Raw genomic sequence first — 23,840 nt, 5'->3', positions numbered from 1 at the left:
CCTGAAGTTGCAGAGACAACTGGATTTAGGATATTTAAATCTGAAATTATACATTTTTTGCTAATCCAGAGATACTATACTAGATGGTTTTTTGTCAACATTGGTGCTTCTTCATGGATTCTGCCTTTATTCCAGAATATGCTGTCCTATTTTTCCCAACAACTTGACATTGAGTCTGCCATGTAAATCCTGACTTTTTTCCCAAAGCAACTTCATTTACAAATCTAAAAGGAAAAAATAAAATTTACGAGTAACTAGTATATTAGTTGCCAACACAGTCTTAAGCCAGCCTCAGAGTTTCATAACTGAAATGGATTAATACCTACCATTAAAAATGGTATATATATGTAGTATATAAACAGATACTGAAAAGGGTGAATACATTACTAAAAGAGGTCACTGCTAAATTTATTAAGAAAACCTAATGACTGAATTCGTTTGAGAAACGGGCAAAAACAATTTCAACTAAAATTGGGAATGAAATATTCTCGGCAAACCAGGGTTAAAATAATGTGAAGTTACTTTGTTACAAAGTCTTAATATATTACTTGATTACAGTACATTTATACACGCATACATAGCAGACATGTTTGTTGGTTTAATTTCCAGGTCACCTCATTGTATAAATATCTTTCTAATTCTATTTTCTGACATAGTTCTTTGACAAATCTACTTTCTGATAACACCAACAACTTCAGTAGTACAAATTTAGTGACTGGAGACGATTACCTCATGATGGTCCCCTTTAGGGGCATGCCAACAGCCATACCACATTGAAAGCACTGCATCTCGCCCTTTTAGGGATAGTGCTTTCAGCGCACCTCATGTGGTACACTTGAGCCTTTTACTTGACCCTCTTTCCAGTCCCTTTCTTCCATCTTGCTGTCCACCCATTTCAACTCCCTTGTTTTCATTGTCTTCAGCACAGAATGGGTGCAAAGTACCCAACTGCTTGGCTTCTTATCAACATTTCATAAAACTACTGTAACTCGTTCTGGTTAAAAAGTTCAAATGGTCCTGTAAAAATACATTAAAAGAAACGTTAGGATCTGATCTGATGAGCAAAACTACAACAAAGAGTTGGGATCTTGATGCTTAAAAGTTTCCGTAAATTAAATTATCTGGCTGTAATGCTTTAGTTTCAGTACATTAACGAATTAACTAAATATGCTTCTATATATTCAATATATTAACCAATTTACTGTCAAAGCTCTTAATTTTACAAAAACTACAAGAAGTAGTTACAATGATTACTGTACTTTCACTGGAAGTGCTATTATAGGAGTTGAATCTTCTAGTAAAGTTGGTGGAAACAGGTAATGCAAACTAACTGTGCAAGCCTCTAAAGTAGCCTATAAATATATTCCAATGAAAATCTTCCTGACAAAATTTCTTATAAGTATACAGAACAAAAAGAAATTATAATCAAAGCATATCTTCAAATGAGAAATCAATTACAGTGCAATAGGAATACCATCCAAGGACACGCAATTTTTATCTACATGTGGTTACAAGGAAATATTCAACTAAACTTATTACACTATTAACCCACAGTAAGATTCTTTATATGCTTTGCTAAATGACAAGGGTTAATAAACCAAAAGTAATAATTATTCTTCAGTTAGGACTTCGTAGCCATCCACTTGTACAAGCAGATTCAACGAATCCCTCAAATATAAGATTTACCTAATTGGAAATCTTAAATGGAAAATATTTTTTTTCACGGCATACAACTATGCAATACCACTTCAAATCATGACAAAGAGCAGAGATGTAACAATGATTGGCAGCTTTACTGAGCAGACTAATTAATCAGTCCTGTCCTACTAATAATTTAAAATGATCAAAGCTTAAGAGCTTTCTATTATTGTTATTAATATTATTCAGAAGATGAAATCTATTCATAAGGAACAAGCCCACACGGGCCACTGACTTGAAATCCAAGCTTCCAAAGAATATGTTCATTCTATCATGACATTCAATAAAGACGTACATGTTTCTACATAATACATAAGCATGCAAATACACTTGGATTTCACATGAATAACAGATACAAAGAACATAGTTCTAGTCTGTCGGTTACCTGACAAGGCAATTCACAAAAAAAAAAATTAAATCAATAATTTCTTATGGCAACAGACGATACAATTAACTCTACAGTAAGAAAAACATTATAAAAACTTTGTGCGGGGATTTTCTCAAGTAGGGGTCTGTTAAACGTCTGCCAAAACCATGTATGAAATGGCAAGGTGCTCTTAGGGTTACGCCTTTGTTAACGATCCACACATTTTTTACTGTTAATTTTTCTCCTGTTCAATTAGAAGAGAAGTCTTTTATCCAGTTTTCACTTTTCTTCTTCGTATACTATTTTACTCTTCAGCTTAATACGATTATGAAATGGAGAATCTAGCTTATTTTTTTTTTATATCCGATTAAAATGATGAAATGAAGGACTGAACATACTTTATTGTAACGCGCCCATCTGAAAATTTCAAAGAATGATCAAAATTGAGTTTTGACAGTTTTGGACTGTTTTATGCCTAATTTAACACATCCTGGTGTTACTGTTCAAAACTATATTGTAGATGGGTTTATTGACAATTTTGCTCATCGCTTGTATGGCACTGTAAGCGACCAAATTGTTGCAAAACTTGTAAAAAAAATGTTCTAATCCCGCTTAGTTCGTAATAAGATATACTTGTGTCACCCACTAAAATACTTCAGTTCTCTCTAGTGATAACGTCGAGGAAAACGTAGGATCAGAGCAATCGCTTTGGACTAGCCAAAGTGGCCATAGATTTACAGCGCCAAACAATTTACATATAATGTTTTGTATTTCCTGGCTTGTTTTTTATGTTTCTTGACTTCTTTTTACATTAAAATAACCATGATGTGTAAATCAACGTGCTATAAACAAATATACGGACATATGCAAATGAATAGCACTCTTCCTCCTCACCATTCTCATACGAAATTTGTTACCATAAGTGGAATAATTTACAAGTCAATTTATTTGTTTGTCAAATGGTAAAAATGGAATTAATATATTTCATTTCCCCCACGATACCTATACAGGGTATTTATTCACGAATAAAAAATATATGTAAGTATATATGGCAACGTTTCCACGATGTGCTTCGTGAGTCATGCCACGCTCGGTTTTTTTTCTTTGCATTCCTAAGTACCATTTTGTTCTGCCCTAATAGGAACAAAGGATAGATGTATTTTTGTTCTGCCCTAATAGGAACAAAGGATAGATGCATTATAAGAGAAATATATAAAAAAAGCTATATGCATTATGAGAATTGAAAAGACAAAAGAAATCGGAACATATGGCAAGTCTCCATTGGAATGTGTCACGAATGTCAATCACTCAAGGGGAAACCAAGCAGGAAGCACATTTCTTTCCATCCGATTATTTTGTAAATTTCAGTGGATGTTTCTTATACGAAGAACTACTTTAACTATAAAAATCTGCTTTTTTAACTACTATAGTTATTACCAAATTAGCCACAATGGTAATTTTCTCAAAATCTGCTTTCTTAAAAAGTAAAGGGCCATACCTCGAAGACAGAACCAAATTCAATGACAATTTCACAGCATTTAGTATAACTACCTATCTTTACTTTAGCGTAAGGAACAGTATTTTTGAGTGCGAGGACAACCAGTAACTGTAAACTAGTTTACAGATGATTATGACGGCTCGACAGAAAATTTTATCGCATTTATTTCTTGTGGCGACAATGAGGGTTTCGAAGTCACCGTCCAAATTTATGTCCAGAGAACCCTATAGAGCTAAGATTATGCCAAAAATATATATATAAAAAAACTGTGCCAATTTGTTGAACGTTAAAATTATGCTAATCAACTAAAATGTAGTGGAAATTACGCTCACTGCACAAATTATGCTAAATCCGGCTCCACTGTCAGGAAGTCACGTCTGCTGACCAAAAGCAGGTGTCACTGATAGGACTTTTCTCTCTCTCTCTCTCTCTCTCTCTTCGGCCAAGGCAGCTTCTTGGCGTGTGTGTCTCGTTCTCGCTATTTCCACCGGGATTCAGTGCTGCTCAAGTTTTTGGTATGGACTAATTAGTGTGTGTAATATATATATACTATATATACATACATATATATATATAATATATATATATATATATATATATATATATATATATATATATATATATATATATATATATATATATATATAATAGAGAGAGAGAGAGAGAGAGAGAGAGAGAGAGAGAGAGAGAGAGAGAGAGAGAGAGAGAGAGAGAGAGAGAGAGAAATATATATATATATATAATATACATATACATACATTATATATATATATATATATATATATATATATATATAGAGAGAGAGAGAGAGAGAGAGAGAGAGAGAGAGAGAGAGAGAGAGAGAGAGAGAGAGAGAGAGAGAGAGAGAGAGAGAGAGAGAGAGTTTCTTTCTCACCATCCTTGAGCTAACCACCACTGACATTAAAAATGTTCTAACGCTTGAAAATTCAGGTGATTTTATTATTTAAACTCCAACTGGGTTTAACTACCGAAGGTTAGTTTAGTCGAGCGTTAGTTAGCCCTTGCGTTAAGACCTTGACGGTCGTTGGCATTCTTTTTACCTTGGTCTGTATGACTTACAACACATTCGAACTCAGATGGGAACAGACTCGTGGATATTCGGATTGGGGCTTCGCTGAAGAATCAGAAAAATCAATAAAAAAAAATCTCTTGTATTGGTCTTCTTCGTTTTCTCAACTGTTGAGTACTTCAGTTAAACACCTGTCTCACTTCTCCATTATTACTCTTGATATCTCTCTCTATTTTATTGGTCTTACTCGTTTTCTTAACCGATGAGTACTTTAATTAAAAATCCCACTCTCGAAACATCAATCTCAGTTATTTTCCATTACTACTCTTAAAACCTCATTCATTCTCTCTCTCTCTCTTATTGGTTTACACTTTTTCTTAACTGTTATGAGTCCTTCATTGGAGAGGGAGGTAGAGCTCTCGGCTACACGCTGTTGGCCCAGCGTTCGACTCTCCGACCGGCCAATGAAGAATTAGAGGAATTTATTTCTGGTGATAGAAATTAATTTCTCGTCACAATGTGGTTCGGATTCCACAATAAGCTATAGGTCCCGTTGCTAGGTAACCAGTTGATTCTTAGCCACATAAAATAAATCTAATCCTTCGGGCCAGCCCTAGGAGAGCTGTTAACCAGCTCAGTGGTCTGGTTAAACTAGGATATACTTAACTGTTATGTATTTTAGTTAAAGACCCCCACTTCCGAAGCACTTATAAGTCACTTGTTCTCCATTGTTCGTTTACCTTTCTACGATCGCTAGGGTGGGGACAGGAAAAGATAACGGCCCTGCCACATATATTTATCCTTTTTAATCTGACCCTCGAGGTTAATCCCTGTTTATGGCTTTACCCGAGATCTGTCATTTACAGTGATTTACTGTACTTCATTTTCTAAAGAAACAGCGTTGAGTAAATTTTTGTTGTTCTTAATGAATTTTCTTTCTGTGTGTGCTTAATGAAATAATAATCATGGTTCTTATTATAATATCATGATGTGTTTTATGCATTAACACTTACAGGAATAGCTTTCAAGCCATTTGATTACTATCCGTATTCTATTCTATTGTAGCAGTTATTTATTGGTTACGTGATTAGATTTTTTCAGTGCCCGTGCAGTTTAATATTCATCATTTAGGAGAGGAAAAATAATTTACCATTAATTACACAGCCCCCTTCTTGTTTCTGATCTGAGAGATCTGATCCGCTTTGGCTGTTTCTCGGGCTATCCATTCCATACTGTCCTTTGGTGACACTCACTGGCTGCTTCAGGAGGTGACCACCGTTGTCGTTCTTGACTGAGCTGGCCTTTTAAATGGCCTCGCTTACCACGTGTCAGCGAAACTGAAGTTTGGCAGAGGCGGCCAAAAATTATGCCATATCTCTGTGTTTTTATGAAAATAAAGGTTTATACGGAAAGTATGTGAAGTCAAATAGTTTTCGTTGTTACCTTTAAATGAATAACATTTTTTGGTTTTTGTTTGAGCAGGCTCTAACAAGGCAAAATTTCACATCATGACAATGAGACGTTTGACACCGCGGGAATTCCTTACTTACCCCACCCTAACGATCTTAGAAAGGTAAACGAAGTTATACTCGTAACATCTCTCTCTCTCTCCTTCACCCGAAGGAAAAAATCGATCACGCCAATAAGATATTACCTTGAGCGTTGTAAAATGAGTAATGTCTCGATTATCTGTCCTGTCATCCAACACAGATGACAGCCACACCACAAATGCTGCTTCTGCATCTAACAGCATCAACTGCATGAGCTCACTGAAAAGGTATAGCTTTATAAGAAATAAATGCTCTTAATCAGCAGTTTCTTTCACCAGGTTATTACTGAGTCCATGGCTGTAATGAGTGGAAGTATCGACATGTTTGTAAGATTAAATATCTTGCTCTTAAATGCCCCGGTTTGATGAACATAATTGTAGGTCACATTTCAAACTACATTCTGGCAACTTGCTCTTGGTGGACTCATAGAGGAATTCGTACTTACGACGCATAGAGTAAGCACAGACAGTCATGACATCAAGCAACGTCATACAGCACCATTGTTTCTCGAGTGGGTTGGCGGCTTATCATAGCAGCGAGGAGGAGATTTATATGCTGAACGCCATGGTCTAGACTCCTCCTCCTTATTCTTCTTCTTCTTTTCATCATTATTTTGTCGTTTTCCAGGCCACGTTATAGTCCTTACGCTGAATCGTGACGAACGGCTTTAAACAGATGAATCTTCGGGGCCACTCTAAACTACTTATCCTCTGAGAGAGAGAGAGAGAGAGAGAGAGAGAGAGAGAGAGAGAGAGAGAGAGACTGACCTCAGTGAGGATGTACCCTACCGCAAGGTTTCAACACTGAAGGTGATTCGGTGAATATAAACTGCATTATTTATGAGTAGGACGGACTAGTCATATTCCCAACAACCTCTGCTAGTTTCCATGCTTTTTGTTTTAATGCATGAATTGTGTTTTTTTTCATCTTCCTTCTTTAATTACTGATTTTATTCAATTTCCTTTATTCTTCTCTTCATCTTTCATCCGTTTTCGACTAATTTTTACTACATATTCGTTCGTTTGGTGAAGTGATGCAGTTGAGAGGGAGGGAGAAAGATTCAATGACTCTCATATCTCTCATTTTACAGATAAGAGAGAGAGAGAGAGAGAGAGAGAGAGAGAGAATGATGTGTTCACACTTATCCTCCAGAAAGTGAGAAAAGGATGAGATCACAATCCTCATCTTAGAGAGAGAGAGAGAGAGAGAGAGAGAGAGAGAGAGAGAGAGAGAGAGAGAGAGAGAGAGAATTAAAATACTAAAAAAAAGACAAAATCAAGAAAATACGGCTGTACATGAGAAAATAATCATGAAATTATGACAATATATTACAGAAAATGTCACAGAAACATACTACAGAATAACCAAGAAAATGCCGACATGCGAGATAGAACAACCAGGAAAATACAGATATTTAAGAAAATAATCATGAAAATACGGCGAAATAAGAATAAATAATCATGGAATTACGGAGCTGTAAGAGAGTTATCCCGAAAATTAGAAGGTTTAGAATATATTTAAAAGAAAATACGGAAGAAGTAAAGGAGAGAATAATCAGGGACTTATACAGGAATTAGAGGAATTAGATAATTAGGAAAATATATGACGATAAGAGAGAGAATAATAAGGAGAATATGGAGAAAGAAAAGTCAATAAATGCGGATGACAGAGTAATAAATAAAAGGTGGAAAAAGAATAAAAAAAAATAGAAATAAGCAACAAAAATCACGAAAAACTGGAATAAGAGAATAATTCCAAAAGTCATGATAAAAAGTAAACCGATCACAAAAATATGCAGAGAATTAAGAGAATCCACGAAATAAAGTAGAAATGAGAGAATGATAAAAACAAAGAAATATATGAGAGAATACTCGCAAAAGTAGAGAGTAAATATATAGGAAAATAATAACGGGGATAAGAAGAGCGCGAAGTGGGGAAAATAAGCCACACTCACTTCGTATCTTATCAGCCGTTTCCTGCTAAATTAAGCTGAAAATACCAACTTCATTTCCCAGTAGTCATAACTCGGCACTAGCGGATCCAGAAAAATTTCAAGGGGGCGGCATCAATTCTCATATTATATATACACATACATACTGTATATATGTATATTCTATATAATATTTATATTTTTCCATTTTTAAATTTCTCATTTATGTTATTATTATCTAAATCTTCAATATTATTATTTTGTCATTTTATGGGGGGGGGCACGTGCCCGGTGCCCGCCCCCCGACCCGCTAGTAATTATAAGAAGCAAGATCTATATAGTGAACAGTGAAAATACAACAGAATAAAAGGAAATATTCCTTGTGACACGGAATGGTGGGACGGCGAAAGAAGAAATATGATAATTGAGGAAAGTATGAAAAATATCAAATGCGCGGAGGTGGTTGGTTTAGATAGAGCCTGCTTCATGCTGGCCTGGGCCTTCCCCCAAGGTTGCCTGTCAGTGTGGCGAGGCACTGAGGGGTTCGCAGACTTGGAGTCGACCTCTTGACTCGGGGCAGCCAATAAAAACAATTCCTCACGTAACAGAATACGCACAACACTTTAAAGTTAAACGATAGAAATAACTATGTTGCCTCCATGTTTTATGTTATATTATATACAAAAATATATAGGATTTGCTTATATTATTTCGCAGTGCTTATTTTCGATATGATTTTCAGATGGTCGGAGCGTAGCGAGCAAAGCATGAAATATCTTCCAATGCTTATTTTTCTGAAATAATATTTTTTCAAATGGTGAGAGTGTAGAGAGAAATGCGTTAAAGAAATGAATGATATATCCCACATAAATATTTTGAGTTACACGAAGCAAAGTTGATAGAGAGTTGAATGAAGGAAGGGTCACATTCTGACAAGGATAGATGAACACGCATTACACAGCGTAAATCCGCTGGGCAACTCTTGTAATTATAGCCGGCTATTTGAAGCATTTAATCTATATATACAGTATATATATATATATATATATATAATTATGAGAGTATACATTATATATATATATATATATATATATATATATATATATATATATATATATATATATATATATATATATATATATATATATATATATATATATATACACATATGTATATATATATTAGAGAGAGAGAGAGAGAGAGAGAGAGAGAGAGAGAGAGAGAGAGAGAGAGAGAGAGAGAGAGAGAGAGCATCTATAACACATACACCATATGTTCACTGATACAAAAATCCAGTGTTACATATATTTTAAATAACGCTCGCACCTTATGTAAACTGAATTTAAGAGTCGTGTGAAAGCAGAGAGAGAGAGAGAGAGAGAGAGAGAGATTATGCTTCTACAATATCTACACCAAAAGCTCAGATACAAAAATACAGTGTTACAAATATCGAAAATAACGCCAGCACCTTTCTGTAAACAGAATTTGGAGTCATATGGAAGCAGAGAGAGAGAGAGAGAGAGAGAGAGAGAGAGAGAGAGAGAGAGAGAGAGAGATTCTCATATATAAAAATATTCCAAAAATTCACCGATACGAGAGTACAATGTTGCACACAATTAAAACAACGTTCGCTTCTTTCTTTAAACAGAATTTAGAGTCATGTGGAAGCAGAGAGAGAGAGAGAGAGAGAGAGAGAGAGAGAGAGAGAGAGAGAGAGAGAGAGAGAGAGATAAATATACTTCACAAATTCACCGATACGAAAATACACTGCTAATACACTTATATTTTGAATAATGCTCTCATATTAATATAACCAGAATTTAATCAGGTGGAAACACACACACACAGAGTGTGTATCTGACATCTCTAATCCACTCAAGCGAATTCAGGCAACATCTTCGACTCTGTCAAAGAAATTAGTTGCAAGAAAAACTCCCTCGATGCCGAAGGAATTAGAGAAAGTCAGGCAAGCATTTGATGACGAGGCACGACGACCCCTCCCTAAAATCAAGCAGCAAAAAATCTGAGAACTATAAATACTGAGATTTTTATTGGTTATCTGGAGAATGTGAGCAATTCCGAAGAAAAGATCTCCCGTGTTTTACGATCCTGTCGGATTGACTTTTGCAGTTTATGCAAATGGCTGCTCTTCCTCAGAGGTTTAGTTGGTTCGTGTTTAATAAGCATAAACATAAATGCATGACTTCATTAGATACTGTGCAGTGGCTATGACTAATTTTTAGTGGTCTGTTTTTTATGTTAATTTGGTCTGTCTGGGAACATGTTCTTATTTCGTTTATACATACATTATATTAATGTATATATATTAATGTGTATATATATTCATATAGGCTATATATATAAACATATATATATAATGTATATTCATACACATATATATAGACACACACACACACACATGTATATATATATATATATATATATATATATATATATATATATATATATATATATATATATATATATATATATATATATGTGTGTGTGTGTGTGTGTGTGTGTTGTGTATTTGTCTGTATAGTAATAGATAGCTTCTTTATGATCTAGATTGATAGATAAGCCATAAATATTTGTAATATTTCACTATAAGCTTCTAATCTCCTGCACATCTTTTTGCTCATGAATGGACATATAGGTGGATTATGGAGGTTATACATTGGTTATAAACCTTTTTTTCTCTTTGGAGTTTATAGGTAGCTCAGAAACGGCTTTTTGGTGTTATAGAATGATCATACATGGATTTTTCAGGTTGCAAAGTTCATATATATATATATATATATATATATATATATATATATATATATATATATATATATATATATATATATATATATATATATATAATATATATATATATATAATATATATATATATATATATATATATATATATATATATATATATATATATATATATATATATATATATATATATATATATATATATATATATATATATATATATATATATATATATATATATATATATATATATATATATATATATATATATATATATATATATATATATATATATATATATATATATATATATATATATCTTGGGGTTATAGATATATTATAAAAGGTGAAATATTCAGTTACCAGCTAATTTCCAAGTGAAAGGAAACATGGACTGATTTGCTTTGATTCTTGAAATTTGAGATGTTAAGACAAGCACTGGGGCACTCCCGGCCATTCAGTGCTTAAGACAGTGATGTAGGAGTTGGAGTGGTTAGACAGCAAGATGAAGAGATCCAGAAAATTAAGGTAATGAAAACTCCACAGTTGCACTAAAAACAAAGTTAGAGATGTTGGACAGCAAGCCTGAAGAGAGGAAGCGGAAACGAAGGAAAGTGGATGCAGTTAGGGGCTGAAGGGGCACTGCAAACAATCATTAGTAATGCCTACAGGGTACCATGTGGGGTGCACTGACGACAGTAGGCCCTAACATGAACAATTCTAGGTGTTGATGACAGGGTACTTTGAGTCAATGTCACCGAAATTATCACCAGTATACCGCATAATTTAGTGTAAAAAATAAATTTTTATACACGTAGATTGTAGACAGACCCCAGCCCCCCAAACCACCCGCACCAATTTTTTGTGTCCGCATCTTTTTGATGTTATTTTAAAATTTATTACAATGTGAACTGTGACAGATAGTAATTTTTGAAAGGAGGAGAAGCAAAGCATGCAATATGGAAATACTTAAGCATTTGCAATGGGAGTCAAGCCAGAAAAAAATCGTTGGCTTAGACATTTTAAAAGTTATATATTAAAAATCCCAGTTATTACAAGATTTAAAATTGTTAAAAAATAATTTACAAAGAGATAAATATGTTTTAGCTTTCATTACTCATGTTTTTATTTTATTTAAATCAATCATTCGTCTGCCATTTACACTCTTACCTCATTATATATACTAATAATATTAGAGAGAGAGAGAGAGAGAGAGAGAGAGAGAGAGAGAGAGAGAGAGAGAACCACAAACAACAAATATAGAGGAAAATGTCTTTAAAAAGGGAAACTTTTCATAAGAAATCCAAATGGTTTATTAAGCCGAATATGCTCCAATAAAAATAATTTTTAGCCATTTAAAGATTCATATATATATATATGTGTGTGTGTGTGTGTACATATGTGCATTATACGCACACATACATATATATACATTATATATATATATATATATATATATATATATATATATATATATATATATATATATATATATATATATATGTGTATATATTATATATATATATATATATATATATATATATATATATATATATATATATATATTATATATATATATATATATATATATATATATATATATATATATATATATATATATATATATATATATATATACATACATATATACATATATATATATATATATATATATATATATATATATATATATATATATATATATATATATATATATATATATATATAAACACTACTTGTTGGTGAATTCATGACATATACTTTCACGCAAACGACGACTTACAGGCACTCCTTATATCGTAACATTATCAGTGCAATGTATGCAAATGAGATTCGACCCTTTTCCTGTTGTCCTAACTGGCTGAACCTCTCCATATCCCGAACTATAAGGTTTTCAGTCATTTTTTTCCTGCCTCAACGCGTCACGTCGTGCAATTGGTGGTCCGGATTTCTCCACCGCATGTCCTGGTATCAGTGACGTCAGTGATAAAATATTATCTTCGGAACAAATGGCTGGCCTTCGCTTGAACACACGGCACCAGCGAGAGTGAATATGCGCTTCGCGTCATTATTCTATTCCGTCAGAACAAAAAAGGTCACTGGGGTCCGCTCTGAAAGCTTAAACTAGATGGGGATTTTCAGCGTATTATAAGTCTACAGCCATACTGTAAACGGGGTGTTAGATTCCACGATGTCTGAAAGATCGTTTTGCATGAAACGTTTTAAAATTAGATTCGTGAATATTTTAGCTGCCTACATCATGCACACAAAAGACAAATTCTATAATTCACTCAACCAAGATTCCTTCATTAGAATTCTTTACTCTTGAACCCTGCTCTCCTAAAAATGTTACCCTCTGAAGGGATAATCCCACACTATATTTCCTGTCTGTGTGTATATATATCTCTGTATATATAATTGTATATATTATTGTATGATATATGATTATGAAACTATATATACAATTATATATACATAATATATATACGCACATAAATTTTACTAATAACGTGTTTACATTTTCAAACATTGAACCAAAAAGTACAACATAACCATGAACTGACTTTATCTTGCTTATTACTTTAAAAAAAAACCGGAAATAATACTGTAAAAGCGCATCTGTCCCACCAGGATTCGAACCTGGGCCTTTGTAGATCGATGCATCAGTAACAAGAGTTTGTTATACATACAGTATACCACTACACAGAAGCATAGACTCGAATTCAGGTCAAAGCAAATGTACTTATATATAATTCTCTTGAGTAAGTAATTCCATTCCCGAAGCAAACTGAACTCGATAAAGGGTTACTTGTTTGTATATATATATATATATATATATATATATATATATATATATATATATATATATATATATATATATATATATATATATATATAATTACTAACAGGACCTCATTCAAACTGGATGGTATCTGTTAGAAAAACATTATCAAGTATACGTACGGATACTTGATATTGAGGACTGTTTGTCTTAGAGAGCTTGTAACTTTTTCTGAATAAATATCTTCACTAGATACCATCCAGTTTGAATGGGGTCCTGTTAGTATATATATATATATATATATATATATATATATATATATATATATATATATATATATATATATATATATATATATATTCACATATAATTACAAACTATTATAAAATGGTAAGCAAGCAAGCAAGCGAGCAAGCAGCAGAAGGAACAGATAATTGTCTCCACAAATAAGTTTCCTCGCTTAACAATACTACAAATGTGAGCAAGCAGCATCTGGCTTCCTCACAGCCTATCTCTGAAAAGTGACAGCCCCTGCAGGGCAAAGACCAGGTAAACCAATAACAATAACACACCTGTATTCCACACACCCATCTACCTTGCCTTTATCTTTTGTGAAGTCTAAGTCCTTGTTTGCGGGTAGCCACGGAGTCCAGAGCTACTGGTTTCATTTGGTTCTTGAGCAGTCGGCTGTTCTTCAGAAATACAGAAAGCCACTGAATTAACCAAGTAATAATTAACACTTTAGTCACAAGGACTGATTGGTTCAGCCAGTCGTGACCGACTTATTATTATTATTATTATTATTATTATTATTATTATCATGAAAATCTCATAATAGCATGAGTAACTAAAATGGTGAAGAAATCCACAAGTGGTGTACATGCATACACATATTTTAGAAATACACACAACCGAGAGCTCCAGAGAACCTGCTCGATTCTCTTTCTCTAGTTTACATCTACACCGCAGTGGATTTCTTCACCATTATTATTATTATCATTATTACTATTATTATTATTATTCAGAGGGCGAACATTATTCATATGGAACAAGCCCAAAAGGGGCAATTAACCTGAAATTCAAGCTTCCAAAAAAAAAAAAAAAAAAATGAGCCCACTGGCTGTAAAGCTTAAATTAAACTAAATGCCCATTTCGGAAGGTATATAGACAGTAAACCAATACGCATATACTGTATATGCTCAGGTATATCCATGGATGTGTTTTCAATCAGAAATCGAGCTAAGTGTAGTGATGGTGTATGGGGCCCCTCGATGTAAGTCAAATCAGAGAAGAAACGCAGAAAGAAAAAGAAGAATAATTTGTCATAAAAGCCACATGTTAATGGAAGAAATGTTGAATTTTGTGGAGAATAATGTAGTCATAAGGGACTATTCTTATTATTCTTAACAGTAGTAAGATAGTAGCAGTAGGAGAGAGAGAGAGAGAGAGAGTATTCCTATTATTCTTAATAGTCGTACGATAGTAACAGCAGTAGGAGAGAGAGAGAGAGTATTCCTATTATTCTTAATAGTCGTACGATAGTAACAGCACTAGGAGAGAGAGAGAGAGTATTTCTATTATTCTTAATAGTCGTACGATAATAACAGCAGTAGGAGAGAGAGAGAGAGAGAGAGAGAGAGAGAGAGAGAGAGAGAGAGAGAGAGAGTAATAGCCGTACGGTAGTAACAGCATTAAAAGAGAGAGAGAGAGAGAGAGAGAGAGAGAGAGAGAGAGAGAGAGAGACTATTCCTATTATTCTTAACAGTCGTACGATAGTAACAGCAGTAGAGGTTATAGTAGTAGCTGTTGAAGAGAGAGGGAGAGAGAGAGAGAGAGAAACGTTCCTCCCAGCTAAGGCGAGATACGCAGATCACCAAGGACACCGGTTCTCCCCAACGATGATCTTCGGCTGCCCTACTACGACGACAAACAAGGTGGATAACAATTCGACACAGCAACGGCCACTGCACAGAAGCAGATATGAAGTTCCGGTAACGGAATCCGAATGTGGAGAAAACCAGAAAATAGCTAAAGATTATGTGTGTTGTTCGTTTTGTAATCGTTTGGCTCCAAACATAATCCAAAGCGCGAACGTTACTCCTTCACCGTGTGGCTTGGAGCATCAGGGCCAGTTTATTCCATAACGCAAACGATAACAGCAGTATCTTCTTCGCACGGCGGGAAATGAACTCCTTCTAACCCGCCCCCCGCCCCCCACACAACCCCGAAGGAGAAAGGTACCCCAAGGGCACTGAATGTGGCAACAGGAAAGTCCCAACAAGCTTTCTGCTCCACATCCCTCCGTATCCTGTCCCTCACAAGCGAGGGAAGCGAGGCACGGACTGACCACTTGAATGGCGCAATGAATCTCCGTTATTTATGATGTGGAAAACGAACGAGGAAAATCCAAAAGAGCCATTGACTTGACAGGGCAGCTTCTCAATAGCATTTAATAGGTATGTGCTATAAATAATGTAACGCTGGCGCATCAAAATGAAGACCTCTGTACATTTTTTATCAGGAATATTGAGGCAGGGTTGGTTATTACAGAAATCACGAGCAAATAAAACGACGCCATAGCTGAAAAAGTACAGGAACTGGCTTCTATAAGGACTGGGATATATAAATTATATATATATATATATGTGTGTGTGTGTATGTATGTATGTATATGAGAGAGAGAGAGAGAGAGAGAGAGAGAGAGAGAGAGAGGCTAACACCCTCCGGAGCTTCCAATTATTTATCGGAAATTATATATATAAAATATATATATATATATATATATATGTGTGTGTGTGTGTGTGTGTGTGTGTGTATTTATATACATATAAGCTTGGGGGAACACGTGATCTCTTCATATGATGTACTGTCTCCACTTACAGGGACATTCCAACGAAATTCCCTTTCATCTCCATGGCTGTTTGTCAAACCGGATATAAATACTATAGGAAATAAAACTATACGCCTTACGAAAAGCGATGTGAGTGAGTGAGTGAGTGAGTGTGTGTGTGTGTGTGTGTGTGTGTGTGACGACTTTATCGGGGCTCCGTGCATTCCTTGGACGTCAGATGACCGATCCCGATAAAGAAATTCAAAAGGGGCGCGTATACAAAAAAAAAAAAAAAGAAGCAGCTTTGACACCAACCCTCGAGGGATCTCTTCCTCCCGGATGACCAGAAAGGGTCCAGCAGCTGGGCCACTCTTTTATCGCTTGCTGTCGTCTTCTTCTGCCTTAAGGCGGTTTGGGGGGAGGGGAGGGGGCGGGGAACAGTATTCAAATGGGAGATGAAAAGTTGTTGGTTTGTCTTTTTTCCCTTTGGTAGGGGATGGGGGAGGGGGAGAGTAGGGGTTAAGGGGGACAAGGGCGTCCAGTCTCGTAGCAAAGTTCCTGTTTCTAAGACGTTTGAGAGTTCTTTGTACAACATGGTAACGCATTCTGAGTCTCATTAAAATAACTTTAAAAATAAATCTTTATATTGAAGTTTACACGAAAAGTTTAGTTAATTACGAAATATATTTGATATCTTCTAAACCTATAGAACATAATGTCAAAACAAGTTCTTGATAATCTGTATTTTGAAACTTTCACACGCGAGTTTCATACCGGATGTGTATATAACTCTGAAGGACGTTGAAAAATATTATCAATTTTAAAAAGCCGATATCGGGCGTATTTTTTCCTTTTGTCAGCGACACTTATACTTCCTGTTCACCAATTGTTGGAATGTTCAAAAGTTAGGAAATTATGATATTCCTTTGACCGTTTCCAAAGCCATTGACCTTGAACGATTATGTATAAAAGATAAGAAACTTTTTTAACAGAGCTTATGTAAAAAAAAAAGTGTAGCTATGGATAATCCTGTATCTCTTGTCCGAAGGAAGAAATTCCTTTTAGAAACAAAAAAAGTTGCTAAGAATTTCGTCACAAAGTGTGATATGGTTTAGATATGTGGGTGATATTTTTTTGTATATCTGACCAGTTCAAGATAATAATGTACGGGAATTTCTACCTACACTGAATAACTCAGTCCCATCTATTAAAGCTATCGTAGAAATCGTATTTTGGAACTTCGTGAAGTCTCTGTCCATAGATATGATAGAAATTTCACCCATTCAGACTTTATTTTTAATCTAACCACCGTCGAAATATTTTATTACTATATTATGCTTCTTCCAGATGTTTTCAAGTGCAGTGCGCCTCTGCCGTGCGCAGTTTATTGATGCTAATATATAATTATTTTTTTTTACCTCTTATTAGAGAAAATACACAATATTTTACATTTCTAACAGTATATTACAAGCAGAATTTAATCAGAGTTGACTTAACTTTACCAAAAATTAACAAATATAATTTTATCGTACCATTCGGGTTGACATATTTTATCGTATTTCAATGTTAATATTTTTTGAACCCTACTCATATGGAACAAGCTCACAGGGGCCACTGACTTGACATTAAAGCTTCCAAAGAATATGGTGTTCAATAGCAAGTAAGAGTAGGTAAAGGGAAATACAGATAGAAGAGATCTCACTCACCAAAAAGAACAAATAAATTAACAGATAAAAACGTATCAAAATGCAAGACTAGCATCAGGGTAATAAAGCATTCCATCTTTACTTGAACTTTTGAAGTTCCAACTGCACGACATCCTGAGTCTTTCCAGTTGTAGCTTGGAAAAGAGCCAAGAAAACATTTATTTAACTGATAAAAATATAACAATATTCTTAAGTTACCGTATGGTGGAAAGTTTTTGGAAATTCCTGGGATTTTGTAGCATTTTAATGTAACTCATTTTTAGTATTTTTAATGTTAAGCGTTTGATACCAATTTTCCCAAATGGTTCTGGATGCATATATATATGAATCTCCTTGCACATAACTGACAAAGAATAATATGAAAAACTGGAAGATCAGTCACCAGTACTAAGAATCAAGTATTACTATTACGTATAAAATGGCGAAATATCAAATGCACAATGTGTTCTTAGTTCGACGACCACAGGAATGTCAAGTAAGGTACTTAATGATCAATATACACATAGAATTCAGTATCTAGTTTTACACATGTTTTGCAAGTGTGGTTACCTTTATAATTCATTTTGTTTTCTTTCCAGATTTTTAATTTGTGTTTGAAATCAAAGCTTCACACTGCACTGTTATCACAATCAATCTGAAAATATTTCCTTAACTTACTCACCGTCAGTAAGTAATTTTCTTTTTTCTTCCTTTTTTTCTTATGTATGTTACTTCTTTAAAAATATTTGAGTATCAGACGGTAACAAAAATAGCCTTTCACTTAAATGTATTTATTGCCAATATTCAAATTATTTACATAACATGAGCTATCAGCTTGCTCAACAACATTCTTCCCTTCTGATCAATTTATCAGTCAAACATGAGCTATCAGCTTGCTCAACAACATTCTTCCCTTCTGATCAATTTAGCAGTCAAGAATTACAGAAAATTTTCTTTCTTCTCAGTCGCCTATAGCTTAGGCCAGCACCTTGCCCAGCAAGACTCCCTTCTTCAGTAAACCGGCCAGAATTTTCTTCTTGAGAGCCAATTTTGCCAGGGCGATGACGGACCGCTTGACCTTGTTGTGGGATCCCACAGGTTCTTCAGCTACTGGGACCCGAGGCTCAGCCTTTACAAGCCGGGCGGCTGGAAATACGTGGATGGGCCTGCCATTCTCTTGTTCCACTGGAAAATCGTCGAGCATGACATCTCCTTCCTGAAGAGGCGACGACTCTGCTGATTCCTGCGATGGGAAAGCTTCGGAGGCCGTCAGAGCCAAGAGGCTCAACAAAAGAAGAGCGATGCAGGATCGGCCGAGGAACATGGCGTCGATAATGCTGGTCCTATGTATGCTAGGTCTATGTCTGCGCCTACAGGTTCCCAGTAGCTGAATGGCTTTTTTCACCGGGGCTGCCCCTTTATATACAAGCTGGGTTACTGGAAGGAATCTCCCCAACACCCCCCCAACAAAAGCATTTGGGGGTCCAGGTAATTAGGACGACCACGTCAAGATTTACCTCTACCCGCCATCGTGAAGACCCCAGGGAGAACACGTGCAGTCCTGGTTCAAATCTCCTACTTCCAGATAATCCGTTGATAACTAGTAATTAAAGGATTCACTGACCTTGGAAGGGGCGTGTGAGTCTGAAACCTTCTTGATTGTTTGCTCATAATGTAAACGTTCAGCAAGAACTCAATGTTCACAATACGAAAGATGAGTAACTATGTTTTTGCTTTGTTATTCTCAGAATTATAGGTCTTATGCCAGCACGGGGTCTGGCTATTTTCACCAGCCTGTAACAGGCTTGACGTTTCTTTTCATCTTTGGCATGAAAAATAGATAAAAAAATCATGAAACGGTTATTATTCTTCTCCCTTGAATATTCCACTATGATTATTGCTTTCAACCTACATGCTGCTTCGACAGACACGACCTCACATTAAACCGAATATACGAACACCGTTTTACAGTTTATACAAGTTACTTTTGAGGGTAAATTCTTGCCTAGTGAAAGGCTAAGTGCGACAACAACAACAACAACAACAACAACAACAAAATCAGCTTTCACAGTGAAGCTATGTTGATAACATCTAAGAAATGACCCCAAGTCTGACAAGGACGGGGCATGCCGGGACTGGAGGAGGAGGAGGAGGAGGAGGAGGAGGAGGAGGAGGAGGAGGAGGAGGAGGAGGAGGAGGAGGAGGAGGAGGAGGAGGGCAAAGCCTTTAAACCTTAAATCATATTCGAAGTCACACGGGGCGAATCAAATACCGGCTCCCGTTATTAAGTTCAAAAGGTATAAAACCAAATGGGTAAGGCCTACTGATGAGGGTTTGGGGGTGGGGGGTGGGCCTTGGGGGCGCAGTCCTACATCTAAAAACATTTTCGACTCGGAGTCAATTGAGGTTTGTCTTATGGAGCGTATCCAAAAAGCTAAAAATCCATCAAGCATAACAAATGCTATTACAATATTTTTTTTATCATTGTGTACACATTCACGCGAAAATAAAAACTCTCTAGCAAGCTTCCGAGAGGGAGGATGTTCAATTGAAAGCCGAATAACGATAAATCAGCAAATAAGCAAATCACTGCTTGCTTGACAAGCACTTTAGAAGTGAGTCAGGCTTATTCAGGATGAACGTTCAAATGAAGGAAGAGCGCACCCGATGGAATTTCCTGTACATTTGAAATTAACCTTACTCAGGATTTGCCAGAATACACGCACACGAGAGAGAGAGAGAGAGAGAGAGAGAGAGAGAGAGAGAGAGAGAGAGAGAATCAGTTTACAACAGAGTATATTATTTAACAAATAATAGAGCTAGAGAATCATTGTTTACATAACAGAGTATACGAACACGTTAACAAAAACAAATTAGAGAGCAAGAGAGAAAGATTGCTCTGTCATGAACATAACAGAAAATACAATTACGAATCACGTTTACAGGACAGTACATACAAGCAAACAAATACTGAGAGAGAGAGAGAGAGAGAGAGAGAGAGAGAGAGAGAGAGAGAGAGAGAGAATTCTTTAGCCCCTCTAAGTTTGCATGTGCCAAAGCTGAATTAAAACCTTCAGTAGAAATATGTGTTGTCAATGTGTACTTAATATATATTTTCGTCGGTTGAAAAGTGATCCGATATATACTACTTCGGTCGTTTGGTAACTATAAGAAATGGGTTTACATGTGGCTTTTCTCCCAGGTTTCCTTTTGATTTTTATTGCGATTTTTTCCTTCCCAAAACTGTAAATTGCATTTTCCCCGGATAAAAAGGCGATTAAATCACTACCATATATATATATATATATATATATATATATATATATATATATATATATATATATATATATATATATATATATATATATATATACATATTTGAACTTTGAATCATTTCATTCCTGAATCATGCAATCATATACACACTTTTGAATCACTCACTGAATATGTATATATATACATATACAGATATTATATATATAATATATATATATATATATATATATATATATATATATATATATATATATAGATCATATTGGTCACTTTTTATCAGATATGTATGTAACTGTTATAGCCACAATGCCCTCTAACTTCTCGAATTCTTAACATATAACGTACGTGTAAGAGCATCCACATGTGAGCAAATCGTATAATGCCGAACTATTAACGAAAAAGAAAGAATAAGCTTCTCGTCGACCGGACAAACAAATTTGGGGAGAGGTCTTCGCCAAGTTATTATTCCTCCAAGGTCTTCGCTTCACCCCCACTGTCCTTGACCATAAACGACCCCGACTGACCCCAGGGGCAAAGGGCGGGCAGCTACAAGGCCGACAAACAATTCCACGAATCCCCGGTCAAAGATGTCGAGGGAACGATAAGAACTTTAAACCAGGCAGGTGATACATTTGGCTGAGTTTAAAGACGACAGTATAGTTCACTTTCTCTACAGTTCTACTTGCGTGGAATATGGGATGGAATACGAAACTTAGGCCAAAGGCAAGCGCTGGGACCTATGAGGTCATTCAGCGCTGATACGGATATTAAGAGTAAAAATGTGTGAAAGGTGTAACAGGAGGAAAACATCGCAGATGCACAATGAAACAAAATTGTTAGAAGAGAGTGGAGAGCAAGGTAGGAGAAAGATAGTATGAATGGAGGTAGAGTAAAAGGAATGGAAGGGGTTGCAGCTGGGGCCGAAGGGACGCTGCAAAGAACCTCAAGTAACGTCTGCAGTGATTTGGGTGTCTCCCCCCCACCCCCTTACGAGCAGCTTTAGAAGCAAGAGCTCGTGCCAGTATAAAGTTGGCTTAATCAAAAGCAGCGAACCAGGATCCAGAGCAGCGGACCTTTCATGAACCTCTGTGTTAGGCATCTAACAGGGACCTCGGCTTGAAGCGAGGCTTGAAGACGGTGCTCCAGCTAGCCCTTGCCTCAGACAAAAGTGTCAGAGAATTGCATGGGTTCTCCTAAAACATCTCTATATTTATTTACCAGACATCCGCTCAATTGGCAAAATAAAAAGGCGGTCAATAGGGCCTCGATAAATTCTACCCCGAGGTGTTAGTGTTCGATAAAGCTGGCCCTGCTCTTTGGATAGTTGGCTGAGCCAGTCAGTATGGTCTTTACACTAGTTACAGAGCAAAATACTAACAATTTACACTGGCGGTTAATGAAAGTTATTCTGAAAAACTGTATTCATATATACAAGTATTTTTGCTCAGACACACACACACACACACACAATTAACATTCAAAATTCTTTAAAACAATAATTCATAATCCTCTTATTGCTCATAGTTTATCGGCGCTTATGTGAGATGGAAAATATCACTTACGTTGAAAACTGGAAGGCCTAACAAGGATTTTGATAAAGCAATCAATATTTCAAAAGTTATTGACAATAAACAGCCCAACATACAACCTTGCCATCGTTATTTATACAAAGTCACAGGGAAAAAGTCACGATTTTGGCTAGGGAAAAAAAGTCACGAGATTTTCGCTACGGAAAAAAAAGTCACGGGAAAAGTCAAATTAATTTATCGAGTCACAGAAAAAGTCACCATTTTGATCAGGGAAGTAAGTCGGGTAATGAAACAAAAATATTCAACTCGGTCACAATTTATTTAAGTACCATCAACAATTAAAATAATAAAACTGAAAATATTTTAAGTCAGTTATTAACTGGCAAATTACCAGTTAATAACTGATTTAAAATGTTAAAAACACTGAATATACAAGCAAGGCCATGATATTACGTAAGCCGTTTTCAATCTGTACAGACTGACTTGAATATTTTTGCTTGATTACCTTGCTGTGCTTAAGATATTGAACTAAAAGTTATTTTTTTACGTATGTGTATTGCAGAATATGTCAACAGTGTTGTCAATATATGTGTAATACATAATGTGTCAACAGCATTGTCAACTTGTACAAGTCATGTATTGCCACTTTCATAACTGATTTAAAATAATTTTCTGATTCACTCTTAAATTGTTTATGGTACTTAAAATATTTGTGCCTGACTTGAATATTTTTGTTTGATTACCCGATTTTCTTTCCTAATCAAAACTGTGAGACTTTTCTGTGACTTTGTTACAAGCCACCATAAATTAACGTGATTTTTTTTTTCCTGTGTGACTTTCCTTGTCTGGATTCGTCTATAAACACGGAAACAAAATTTATTCGGTTTTCTGAAAAATCTGATC

At 35.3% G+C, this 23,840-nt stretch overlaps 1 long non-coding RNA gene across 1 annotated transcript in view; it reads right to left on the bottom strand.

Moving 5' to 3' along the window:
• Position 1: 1 nt before the first annotated feature.
• The window catches only part of LOC136830207 (uncharacterized), a 71,557-nt gene continuing 47,718 nt past the window's right edge, over positions 2 to 23,840 (bottom strand). The window contains exons 3-4 of the long non-coding RNA XR_010850595.1: positions 730 to 1,017; positions 2 to 224 (exon numbers count right to left, since the gene is read on the bottom strand). This is a non-coding gene — a long non-coding RNA (uncharacterized lncRNA). The remainder of the gene's footprint in view (positions 225 to 729; positions 1,018 to 23,840) is intronic.

This window comes from Macrobrachium rosenbergii, chromosome 46, assembly GCF_040412425.1.
Source record: "Macrobrachium rosenbergii isolate ZJJX-2024 chromosome 46, ASM4041242v1, whole genome shotgun sequence".
Lineage (NCBI taxonomy): Eukaryota > Metazoa > Arthropoda > Malacostraca > Decapoda > Palaemonidae > Macrobrachium > Macrobrachium rosenbergii.
Note: the sequence above shows the minus strand (reverse complement) of the source record. Positions and strands in the feature narration are given on the sequence as shown.